Source organism: Pinus tabuliformis, chromosome 2_1, assembly GCF_031772625.1.
Source record: "Pinus tabuliformis cultivar Carrire ecotype Pingquan chromosome 2_1, CPIR1, whole genome shotgun sequence".
Taxonomy (NCBI): domain Eukaryota; kingdom Viridiplantae; phylum Streptophyta; class Pinopsida; order Pinales; family Pinaceae; genus Pinus; species Pinus tabuliformis.
Genome location: NC_142299.1, coordinates 776,565,472 through 776,578,305, shown reverse-complemented (window position 1 = coordinate 776,578,305; position 12,834 = coordinate 776,565,472).

Below are 12,834 nucleotides of genomic sequence, written 5' to 3'. Positions count from 1 at the left end.
GAAGCTAGTGCATGCAGCATTCACCACCAGGAAATCGGGTCTCAAGGTCTCGTAGCTAGCAGCAGCCAATGAAGAGAAGCTCCAGCACCCGTGCATGAAGCAGCAGCAAGCAGATCCAGCATTCCTCGCCCCGAAACCTGAAAAACCACGTCCACGGCCGCACAGGTAAGTGCCTAACCTTATTTCATCAAATTACATAAGCTATACTCTAAATGTGCATGACTGTGAGAATGGACGGATTGAACAAGTCTGGTAGCCATTCAACTGGCCACCACAACCAGTTAGACAGCCTCGTAGGATCCGAATGGGCTTGGTTATGTCGAAAAGACGGGCAATTGACACGTGGGAAGTGTCCAGTCGGGGAGAAGCGGTAGTATGACAGGAATGGCAGCGGTGAATGCAGAGGGAAGGATTCGGCGATCAGGGACATGCCGAGGAATGATGGCTGTGATGTCGGCCAACGGATCGATCGGGACAGCTCACCCCCGCGCCATGAATTCCGCAGCAATTCAAAATCGGCTAGTTGAATAACTTATGATACACTGCAGTCATTTACACTCACAACCGTTTTGCAGCCGAGTATGCGTCCTCCTCCTCTGCAAGTTGTTAGCCAGAGTTCTCGGTCTGTTCCAACGTCCCGCTGCTGCTCAGACTCATCCAGAACCACCGTAACTTCCTCCAGAAGCCGTGCACAATTTCTACAGGAAGTTGTGCTACAGGGAGCCCGACATTACGAAGAAGCTTGGACTGTTCACGTCGAGGGTGGCAATTCTCAGTGAGGTAGGCCTGAACATAACTTTCCCATGCAAATAATTCAAAAGGTGGTGAATTCGACGTGTTGATGGGGTATGGAAAATGTGAATGCAATTCTGTCTATGAATTCAAAAGTCGTTTTCTTATCGATGCATGAAATTGTCTTCGTAGTCTGCATGCGAGATTTTCTCCAGGGTCTTGAATTAAAATCCCTCCTGTAGAAAAATTGAGACACTGTCAAGGCTCACCGGTGAAAAATTGTGAATTTTATATGACTGTGTGCATAACGGAGACGTAGCTCTGCGCTCTGTGTAGAGAAATCCCGAAGTCCTCCTTCTGTACATGAGCAGGCAAGTTCAGAACAACAAAAACAGAGTTTTTTACCATGCCAGGAGGGTTCATTAGAAAAGAACCTTCGGACTCCAAGAAATTATGGGAAACCCCTGAGGTGGTGGACTTGTTTTCCCGTGCACACTGGATGTCATTCTGTGACAAGCTTCAAGGTCACGATGATGAAATTACAGAAGAATTCCTAAGGTCCTTGAAGCCGAAGTCAAAGACATTGGCCATTGTCAACTTCAGAGGATTGACCCTCAGACTCACCCCACAGCTCATTAGCAAAGTAACTGATCTACCAATGGGGGTACCCTGGGATAAGGAGGAGAGAAAATTGGGTCAGAAAGCTAAAAAAGAGTTCTTCTTGCCAGAGGAACAATTTTCAGAGGACAAGAATGGAGTTCGAAGAACTAGCCTACAACCGTTCTGGAGTGAAGTCAGCCTCCAAATTATGAAGTATATTACGTGTGAGGGGCGATTTAGCATCGTGTATGGCTATCATTTCCGGTTGCTCACAGAACTTAGGCACCAAATGGACCTACCCTCAGAACAAAAATTGAGCATTCCTTACTTCCTCCTGCAATCCATGATTGAGTGTGCACCCAAACTGAGGGAGGGGACACCAGACCAGCTAGCCCATCATGGGCTTATCAAGCTCCTCATGGAAGATTCACTCCACACTTACACTGTCCCTCTCTCCTCAGAAATTTTTCGGAATATGTCTAAGGATGATGACATCCGAATTTTGGCCGAGGAGTTCACTTCCTCCAGCAGCGAGGAGAAGGAGCACACTCAGGCAGAGAAGAAAGCTAAAGGACAAGAATCCCCGGGCAAAACACCAAAGAAAGAACAGAAAGGAACACAAGAAAAGGCCAAGATGCCAAAACAGGGGGTGGTAAAATTACACCAACGCCCAGGGAGAAAAGACTACAGAGCAGGGTAGAAAGGATTGAGAAAGTCCAAGCCAGTGAGGGCACCCCTAAGGCAGCCTCAGCCAAGCTAAAGGAAAAAGCACCCTCAGCCAAGCAGGCTAAAACGGTGCCATCTGCTTCTACAGGAAACCAGAAGGCTATTTCTACAGGAAGTTTAAAAACGGCTTCTACAGGAAGCCAGAAACCAGCCACTACAGGACTTTCTACAGGAAGTCCGAAAAAAGGACAGCAGAAGGAGAAATCGGCTGAAATTCTAGCTAGGGAGGCAACAGCTGTGCTGGCCACCCTAGGTACCTCTCCCAAGCCAAAGGAAAAATGAAAGAGGGAGACTCCTCTGTATTTTAAAGCAAGAAGGAGTGTGAGAATTAAGACTGGCAGACCCCAACCTCCATCAAAAGAGCCAATCACAATTGTGGATACCCCTACCACACCAAGGGATAGGTCCCCCTCCAAGGCATCCATTACTTATGAGCGAGGGAGCCCGAAAACATCCTCATGGAGGGAAAGGATGGAGAAATTGAACTCGGAAGCCTCTCTACAGGATGCCAAGGCGGTTCTACAGGAAACTTTGGCTAGGCTGAAGGAAACTGAGCAGATGGAGGAAAGAGCAACCAAGTCACCATAAGAGGAGGAGAAGACCGATGTCATCATGGAACCAAGCCCCCAGCCCAGCCTGGGCTCTTATTATAACTTTTTGGAGGCCGACAAAATTATTCCTCAAAAATTCACAGTGCCACTGTTTCTAGCACTAGAGGAAGAAAGAGTACGAACCCACACTTGGATGAGGATCGCTAAATCCAAGGGGGTAGCAGATATAGGGCCTCTAGAGGAAAGGCTCAAGGAAACACAAAGGGAGTTGGCAAGAGTACGGCATGTGGAAAGCTCCCAATAGGCCAAGTTAAGAGAAGAGAATGAGCTGCTTAGGCAGCAGCTACAGCTACAGGGACAGAGGAAAGAAGAGGACACAACAGCCAAGGACACCACAGCAGAACCTCAAGAAAAAGAAGGAATGCAAGCTGATCTTGAGGAACTAAACTGGCAACTACAGGAAAGGGAATTGTAGGCAGGCATAGAGATACAATCTCTAAAACAGCAGATGCAAGAAAAGGAGGCACAACTGGCTTGCATGGCCAGTTGGGCAATGGAAGCTCTGCGATGTAGGCAGCCGGCCAAATCCTATGGCCTATACCTAAGGGATCAGTGGCTGCAATTCCAAATCAACACATTGGCACAAAGGGGTATCTCCCAAATCCAAAACCCCCAGCAGTTCAAGGATTTATGTAACAGCAGTTCATTAGAAGATAAGGCTAAGCTTTCAGAGTTTTACCTTCATATTTTGGCCCTTCCAAACATAACCTCGTGGGACCCCAACACAGTAGTAGGGGACATGCAGCTGATGGCAATGACCTCATGGTTAAACCACGAATAAAAGAGAGTGGCAGAGATCAGAAATGTCATGAACCGAGAACTACATGAACCACTGCTGATTAGAGCAGAGCCAGGGGACCCAACAGCATTGATATCCGCTCACCAGCACCTAGCAACCAACTCTCATGCTTTATTAGAGTACATGGATCGACAGGCTCAGGCCATAGCACACTTCGAGGATATGGAGCGATTATTAGGGGACAATTGTGTTCATGCTTGCACCCGTAGGTGGAACACATTGTCCCACAGCCTCAAAATCAGGGAATATCACACTCCAACTAGAATGAGGGAGGCCTAGGCACGAGTGCCTCTCTACAAGAAGTCCATGCAGAACCTCCAAGCCAGCTGGATAGGCCTCAAGCTAAGTCCACCTTTGCTTTTGGGATTGTTAGAAGGAGGCACAGAAGAAGAAGAGCATAAGCAGTGGGAAGAGGTGGAAAGAAATGCCGAATTCCATGACAGTGAGGAGGATACTACTTCAGAAGCCTGGGATGTGAGGGTGGCAATTTAAGCAATGAAAGACGAGGAGCTGGACTAGTTGCTCAGAGGATGAGCAACCCTTTTAGTAGGGGGGTGATGATGAGCCCCAAATTTGGTAACTTGTTGGGCTCATTTGGCCTAATTATCCTTGTTCAGTCCTTGTTCAATCCTTCATTTTTCATAGCTTATGCATTATTTTTCAGTATGTTTATGTCATTTGTACGAATAAGGGTAGTCACTCTTCCTAGGTGTCTAACACGTGCTCATTTCAGGTTTTTTGACACATGTTGGAGCAAAACCGAGCAATCATGGGCTAGAAGACAGCCAAGCTTGAGGTGAGGATTCGTAAGGGGGTTGTCTATGGCATTAAATAGCCCTTCCTCGGGATCTTCACCCCCAACTCCGAGCTCCAAAGGCCACCAAAACCGGATCTAGAAGGCAGCCAACCAGATTTTGGAAGGGGCTGTCTACTCACAGTTTGGACAGCCAAGTCCCATAGATCTAGGAGGCCAGCTAGGGCCCTCGTGATGTATAAATGCTAAGGCCTCAGCCTTCGTAAGGGACTTTTGAAACCATTGCATATTTTGCACTACAGTGCTGTTAGATTTACGTTGTTCTCTTGTAGCCATTTTGGCATAACTCTTGACTTATGACTATTTTTTGATAATGAGAGGCAGTCCGATTTTATATCAACTCTAAGTTTTCTATAGGAGCCATAGCTCTCAGGGTTGGGCCCAACCTGAGAACCTAGGGCTTCCTTTTTGTATTGTTACCTTTCCTTTTTGCATCGTTGTTTTCCTTTTATGCATTTGAAACGTATTTCTGTTGGGTAGATTTAGTTGTGTTGGTTAAATAGGTCACTATTTATGAATAGAATTGCTTCAGATGTTTAAAATAGATTGGTAGGATAATAACAGGGAAAAAAGCTCCAAGAAAAGGGTCAACAACACTCTTGGTTTCACCTCATCCGTATTGGATCAGGGGCTGGAATTGAAGAAACAGTGTTGTCCCAACAAAAACACTAGTTTGCTTGACCATGCAATCCTTAGTGTATTGTTTTCATTTACAGAAGTTAGTTATGGGTTCAGATCTCTCAAATGTTTCTTTGCATGATTGATGTACATGGTTTTCTTTCCAAATAAAGCTGATGTTCATTCGTTTTATTGACAGTTAGATTAGATTAGCTAGGACTTTGATTATTTGTAAGACTTTGTTGATTCGGTTAAACGTACACCGTGCAGGGCATCTATACCACTCTCTCATCCACCTAATCTTCATCAGAGCTAGCTGTCCCATCTCCTAGCTAGGTTCCTCATCTCACATCTGTCATTTTGCCCACGTAACCCTACCTTCTTGCTCAATCATTGTCTTAGCCCTCTTTAAGCCAAGTCAGCCTTCTACACCCTCTCACCACTCCATCCACCAGTCCCTGGGTCACTCCAGGCCCCTATCCTACCTCCCTATCCATTCATGCATCTTCCCTCACTCACCCATCCTCTAAAATCCACTTTTTAAACATCCTGTAGAAATCTATGAACACCCTGTAGAACCCCAGCAGACTTCCTGTAGAAGCTCACAAATGAGGTTTCTTGATAGCCAAACTTTGTGAAACTCTCCAAAAGGGTGTTAGGGACTCCTTAGACCCTCTCTGAACCTTCCCAACCTTTTCCAAGAATTTCTCCTCCTTGATCCACCCCTGCACAGTAAAAATCCAGTTAAAAGCACATGCATGATAATTCTAATAACTTATTCAAAAATACAAAAAGATGTTTTCTTCATGTAGAGGTAGTCTAGACACATGTATTTTACCTTCATAGAAGTAATGGCATCCCTTCCAATAGTTTGCATTCTCTCCTTTGCATCAGTAGGACTAGCTGGTAGAATTAGGGTTTGCTAGGGTTTGTGTTACTTTTTGGCTTTCAATTTCTTTCCGCAAGTAGATTAGCTTCCTTTGAGTTAGCTTTCATCCATCAGTTAAAAGGCTTCTTCTAAGAGCTCATAGAAGTTGGCTTAAGCCCCTAGCAGACTTGTGCCAGCTGACCAAGTGACAGCTGCGGAAAGAGCTAGTACTTGTGCATACAGCACCGTCGCTTCCAAGTTTGTTACGAACTACCAGGTTGATAAAAGTAAAGAAGGGAGTCCCAGGAGTTGCAGCATTATTGCTGCAATACTGGAGCCCACCAACATCCAACTATCGAAACTTGAACTTCCACTTGACAAGACGTTACATTACAATGCACATGTGCCCACGTGAGACAAAATGGCTTGAGAAATCCATGCAAGACATCACTAACACTCGGTGTATTGTGATGAAACCAACTCTTTGACATGCTTGTGATGGTGAAGGTGGTGAGCTGACGTGAAGCGAACTCTTGCCTCCATTGCATCTTGGTACATTGGTGTGGCTCCTCCATCCAACTCATCTACTAACATGGGCATGCTCTTCTTGGGTGTGGCCGAATCGGAAACAAAATGATGCATAGTGTCCGTGGTGATCTTCCAGTGCGTGTTGGTCATCATGTGCATCAACTATCAACTACATGTTCAGCTCCGGTTGGACTTTCTTCTTATCTTTGCCTTGGTGAGTGTGCCAAATGGGTTAGATCTCATGCGTGTGCACAATGACATGCATGCTATTGAATTCCCTTGCATGCGATCAACAACACCACTCACCTTGTCTACTCCATGCCAGTTGCTAGAATGAATCTATAACTTGTACGGGCGCAGTTTCATCCGTCTTTGCGTGTTGCACCCCCTATTGTACCTATTCCTGCTGCAACTCATTCTCTCGTCTATGTAGCTCTTGTTCTTCCTTGTGTTGTTCCTTTAGCACATGCAACTCCTTCTATGTTCCATTATCTGCCTTCGCATGATCTTCATGTCGCACCATCCCCTCATAGCCTGAGTCTCCAAAGTTGCTTTCACCATAAGTAGATCTACTTGAGCTTGCAACTTTGTTTAGCCTCTGTGTTGTCAGCAACCTTCATCTTACGTTCATCGCATCTAGTATACTGCCTTCAGTTGTTGTTCATGGTGCTACTTGGTGTGATGTTGCTGTCGTCATATCTTGATTTCCTTATCTACGAACAACTTGATGTCTTCATGGGTAGGAAATTTCATAGACACTTGATCCGCTGCATCCCCAAGTGTGCTATGAACGGTGTCTTTGACTTTGCTCTCCTAGAAACCATTGTACCTATGTTGTTGAGAGGCAGATGAACACCCGTGATACCTGTGGAGATGGCAACACTCATGGCAAGCAATCTGTTAGTAGAAAACCAAAATGAACTTGAGAACTGACTTGCAACATACCTATGTGATTGATCATGAAGGTTAAGCAATTTCTACTGGGAGGTCGAGAGACTGACTATCAAGACTATGCAAGGAATAGTCCAGGCTGTCAAGAGGCTGACTAGCTACTGGAACTGCGCAATGCATAGTCCAGCCCGACTGCTAACTACTGGAATTTTGCAATGCGGAATCTCAACTAGCAATGGTTGTAGGCTCAGTGACTGCATTGCACAATTTTCTAGGCCAGTAGTCATTGTCCCTCAGAATTGTGCAATGCAAGACTGGAGGACAGTCACTGGGAAAAAGTGTGCATTTCCTGAGAGGAAGATAGAGCCTTCCCTTTCAGGATTGTGTAATATTGTCTTGGTGAGGCGAAGTCCAAGCCAAGGCTACCCAGACCCGCCGACGGGCAAATGAAAGTGAATGTGAATGTGAATGCATGGAAATACTAAGTGTAAGCATAAGCGAATGATCGTGCATGAAAATGGTGAATGACAGATTCAGAAAATGGAACAACATGCATGTGGGTGAGGCGAGTTGTCGAATCAGCGACCGTTCGTGTAAAACAGTTTCATGCATGCGATAGTAGTGAGATGTTAACGGAAATGGAAATGGTGCTAGTACAAGCTAGTATGTATCAAAAATACAACAAGCACTTACTGAAAGCAAGTAGATGGCATTCATATGAAGTGAAACACAAAAAGAACCAAAAATACAACACAAGACATGGAAGGTGGGCTTACCCCAAAAAACTGAGCTGAATGTGCGGATGACTCCTAGATGTGATGTAGGATGTTAGAGCTACAAGTTTGATGTGAGGAGAGCTCTACACCATCTGGTTCATGATTTTTGATAAAATCGAAGATGTGACGTGCATACCACAGATCTAGGAAGAGCGACACTTGGTGGGAGGCTTCAGAAATGATCTTTGCATGCAACCTCCAGTTGCTAAAAGTAGATCCCTAAACCAATGGATGCCTTTGCATGCTTCCTTGGGAGAAGCAGCCCATCCATGCAAATCGGTTTTGCTTAGTCCAGGAGGGAACCAGTAAACTCAACTGCACATGCAAGGGGTTGCTCAACTGCTGGGAGAAAATGCACATTTCTAGAAGGGAGCTAGGTTGGATGCCTAAAGGGATTGCACAATTTCTAGGCAGAGCAACTGACTGCTGCCTAGAATTGTGCAATTTTTGGGCTGAGCAGCCCTGCTGGGAGGAATTACACAATTTTCTGGCTGAAGCTTGGCTAGTAGATTTGCGCAATTCTGGAGCCCATTAGGCTACCAGACAGAATTGTACAATTTCTAGAGGGAAGGTTGGTTTCCCTCCAAAATTCTTGAGGGAGTTGCTCAGCCTGCTACTGGACCATGTCCGAAAGAACATCTTGTAAGGGGAATGCAACAAGATCTGATGGACAGGCTATCATTCTACAAGAGAAACACTAAAGCTTGTGTACTTGACGAAGCAAGACATGCTACTGTGAAAGGTTGGTAGGGAGGCTACAAAACGAAGCTAAGGAAAAAATTTGGAGGGTGGTTGTAGCCGCTACAACACTTGGTGACACACTGGTAGAACTCCAGCTCTCTGAATGGACCTTGTTCGTGAAAAGCAAGTCTAGCACCTCTGAAAGTATTGTTCAGTTCTCAGTTCATATTGGTTTCCACACTAGCTTGATTGTAAGATGTATCATCTACCAGGCTCTTGGTCGCTTGACACACATTCCAAGCCAAGGCAACACAGTTGTTTCGATTGGGGTTGAGGCGTATATTGATGCACAAGTAGTATAGTTGTCAGAGTCTTATTTTCATCTCTAGTGTTGCTCCACTGCCAGCAGGCCTGGATAGTACCCCAATGGAGTCAGAAATTGTACCTTAAGAAACCAATTTCCTGGATGTAGAGAAATTGTGCTTAAGACATTAATAAATAGTATTTACTATCACTTATTGTTTGTTGTGTTCTCAAATGAAGGACCTGGAAAACTTGGTCTTTAACCCTTAATACATGTATGACCGAAACATCTCAGAATGCCATTTGTTGCTAAATATAAATGATGAGTGAAGAAAGCTTGAAGGAGACGTTAAAGATAATATGTTGGTTTTTCACAAAAACTACTATCTGTAACTTAGAAGAACTATGAAAATGAGAACTGAATCATAGACAATATCTTGCTTAACACAAAAACTACTATTTGTGACTCTTGGAGAAGTTAAAAATAATATTCTAGTCTTTCACAGAAACTATTATCTATAACTTAGAAAGGAAGGTGGAAACTTCAAGTATAGGAGCAATCTTTTAAGGAATTTTAACTTTATCTACATAAGCAAATAAAGACCTGCAACTTCATTACTACGCTTGAAACAAGAAAACATAACATGACACATGATAGAGAAGGTTACAAAATTATACCCAACAACTCATGGAAACTTCTGATTCTTTCATTAATCAACGATGATATCAAGAATACAGTGGCCTAGTCTCCGGGTTCTCCAAAATTTGAACAACCCTTTCTTTCTAAATTTTCATCTTTTTATACATTGTGGAAAGTTGTTGATTTCTGAAATTGCCCAAATTATTTAACTGCTTCTCTAACTATATAAAGTAAAAACTATTACAGAATTGTACAGAGGGTAAAAGACACCTCAAAGAACATGAAATAACAGGAACATAACTGAATTCAGAAGAGGACGATAACTGCTGGCTTGCTCTATTAATCTGCTGCTGAGTTCCTCTGTATATGCCCTAATGATGTTTAATTCACTTTAGCCGTAATGAAATGTGTTGACTTGTGTAATCCTGGGCTTACATATGTATCAGGCATTTTGATTAGCCGAAATACAAAGAAAACATACCCAATTGTCTTCCTCTTTATCTTCGGCTCTAACCTTGATTTTCCACTTTACACAGCGAAATTAACGTGAGCCTTTGATTAATATGGAACTCAAAAGAGTTAATCTTGCTTTATAAATCTATCAAATTCGCCCATTTAGAGCTCCGTTGACTTCCATCACAGATCGCAATCGGCCCTTTTGCATGATATATCACCACAAAACTTAACTTTACGCACTCTTAAGCCACATAACTATGGTAATATTGGACTTATGCATAAATCCTTCATATTTGCGCTTTTTCTATTATATACCTTTATAATAGAAATATGCCATAAAACATTCTTTTTCCTCTTTTAACACGGGCTCCGCACAACTATTGAGGCATACCTTTCCGCCGATATAGAACTTTCCCGATAGGTTCCCACCGTAGATCCATGCTTAGTGGATCAGACGATCTACAAAGATTTCGAGTGGGACATAAGCCCGGAGAATACCTGCCCAAAATGGGTGGTTTTCTCTCTCCACCCAGTTACTACGTGTCAAACGATAAGTGGGATCGGGTGAGCTCCACTAAAAACTACTTACCATTTTTGCTCCACCGGAAATCCCGCTTGTAACTTTAAATCCGCCTTTTCATACGCCTTGCGGACCCACCGGAATTATAAAACACAATATATAGTTTTTGGGTCCAGATCGCCGTCGCAAATCACAATCGACACACCATATACATATATATAAAGCATTATGTGATGATCACGGACCCGCTAGAACTTTACAAGTCTAGATCGTCGTCGCAAATCGCAATCAACACACCATATACATATATATATATATATATATATATATATATATATATATATATATATATATATATTTCAGGTCCGCCATCGCAAGTCGCAATCGGCGAAACCCAATGTCCATAGCTCTGTGGTGTGGCAGACCTGACGGGACTTTAAACCACGATGTATATACCTTTCGGGTCCGGCCCTTTAACACTTTAACACTTGTTTCTTTTGCGATTCCACTATGAAATAAATAAATACTTCATGTCTTTTAGACTTTGCGGGGGGTAAAAAATATAAAGAAGTTTCATTGAGGTGAACCCGCGATAGTGATATATCTAATTTATAAAGCTAAAAATACAACATAAGCTACAACATCTGGCTCCAACTAGGGATAGTGCTTGTGCCACAAAAGCACTAAGAACCACAGATCAGTGCCTTATCCATTGGCATGGAGTCATATATTTCTTCACCAAACTTAATTGTGTGAAAATTTTGTACAGTGAACCCACGTCGATATTTTCAGTGATAAATGCTTGCACTTTGATAACAAAGTATTGAGAATCATAGATCAGTAGCCTTAGTTGGGCATGGAGTCCAAAAATTTGAAAACCCTGAAATTTGACAACTAAAACCTGACAATATTGAAGTATGATACCTCTGCAAACTAGTTTCCAACTGGGAAAGTCACCCTTATTCATCAACTAATGATTAAACTGAAGAACTACAACTGGAAACCAAATGCTCAACACCTGAGTTTATTTATGTACAATTTCCTACATATGTACATGATTGATCTCCATCAGGTGAATTCAATCTTCCAATGGTACCAGGTTAGCATTTGGGTTCTTAATCTAGAACCATTCTGCCAGTGAATCTTGAAAAAACAATTCATTATGAGCTTCTCCTAAGTTCCAATGTTGTGATCCTGAATGTGTTCATCCTTTGAAACCTTCCCTAAGTCAACAACCACATCATTGGGGTTAGAAAGTCTTTCAAGAGGAACAAGTCCCTTTGGCAAAATATTATCCTTCAATTGAAAAATCTTTAGATTAGCTATTGAATCTTTTGAACCACTGATTTCTGTGACTTCTTTTCTTTCTTATTTATCCTGATCAATTTCTATGCCCTGAAACTCCTCAGCTATAGTCAAAAATTCTTTAATCTACTAATCATCTTCAAAAGCTTGCCAATTTTTAACATTATCAAGAACAGAGGGTCTGTGTCTCATCCTTACCTCATAACTTAGTCTTTGATTAATAGGAGACTTGAAAGTACTAGCAGCCAAAGCCAATGAATCTGCTAATCTATTCTCATTTCTTGGAATAAATTGAATGTTAAAAGCTTCAAAAAAGTTCTCAATCAAATCCCATACCTCATTTTTGTATACCCTAAGCCTAGGGTTCTTTTTTTGGAAATGATTTTTTATTTGCTTGATAATCATCTTTGAATCTCCAAAAGAAGAAATTGACTTAACTCCCATCTATTTAGCTGTTTGTAGAGAAATAATCAAGGACTCATATTCTGCCACATTGTTTGTTGCCTCGAACTCTAATTTGAAAGAAAAAGGGAACATATTACCTCCAGGCGCAATTAGAAGAAAACCAGCACCTGTTCCTTCCTTGGAATAAGCTCCATCAAAGAAGCATTTCCACACTCCTTCAGTTTGCAGCTCTGTAATTACATTGGCTGAAGCAAGCTGCTTCTAATTATCTTCAGCCAGCTCTGCATTATCATACAGTGTGAAACAAGCAAAATCATCCTTCTCCTGGCTATATATAGGTGAATTACTTGCTCCATTTATTGTAATTTTTTTTACAAATCTAGTTTCTCTATACAATCTCCTCTCTTCCCCACCAAATATTTGTATAACAGCATATGTAAAATCTAGTTTCAAAACACCACCCAATTTAGCCCCCCAAGACCTAGATAGAAGCATTCCAAATCTAGCAGGGATATCTGCTACTACTACATCCATGACCAAGCTTCTAGCTAGAATTTGGGC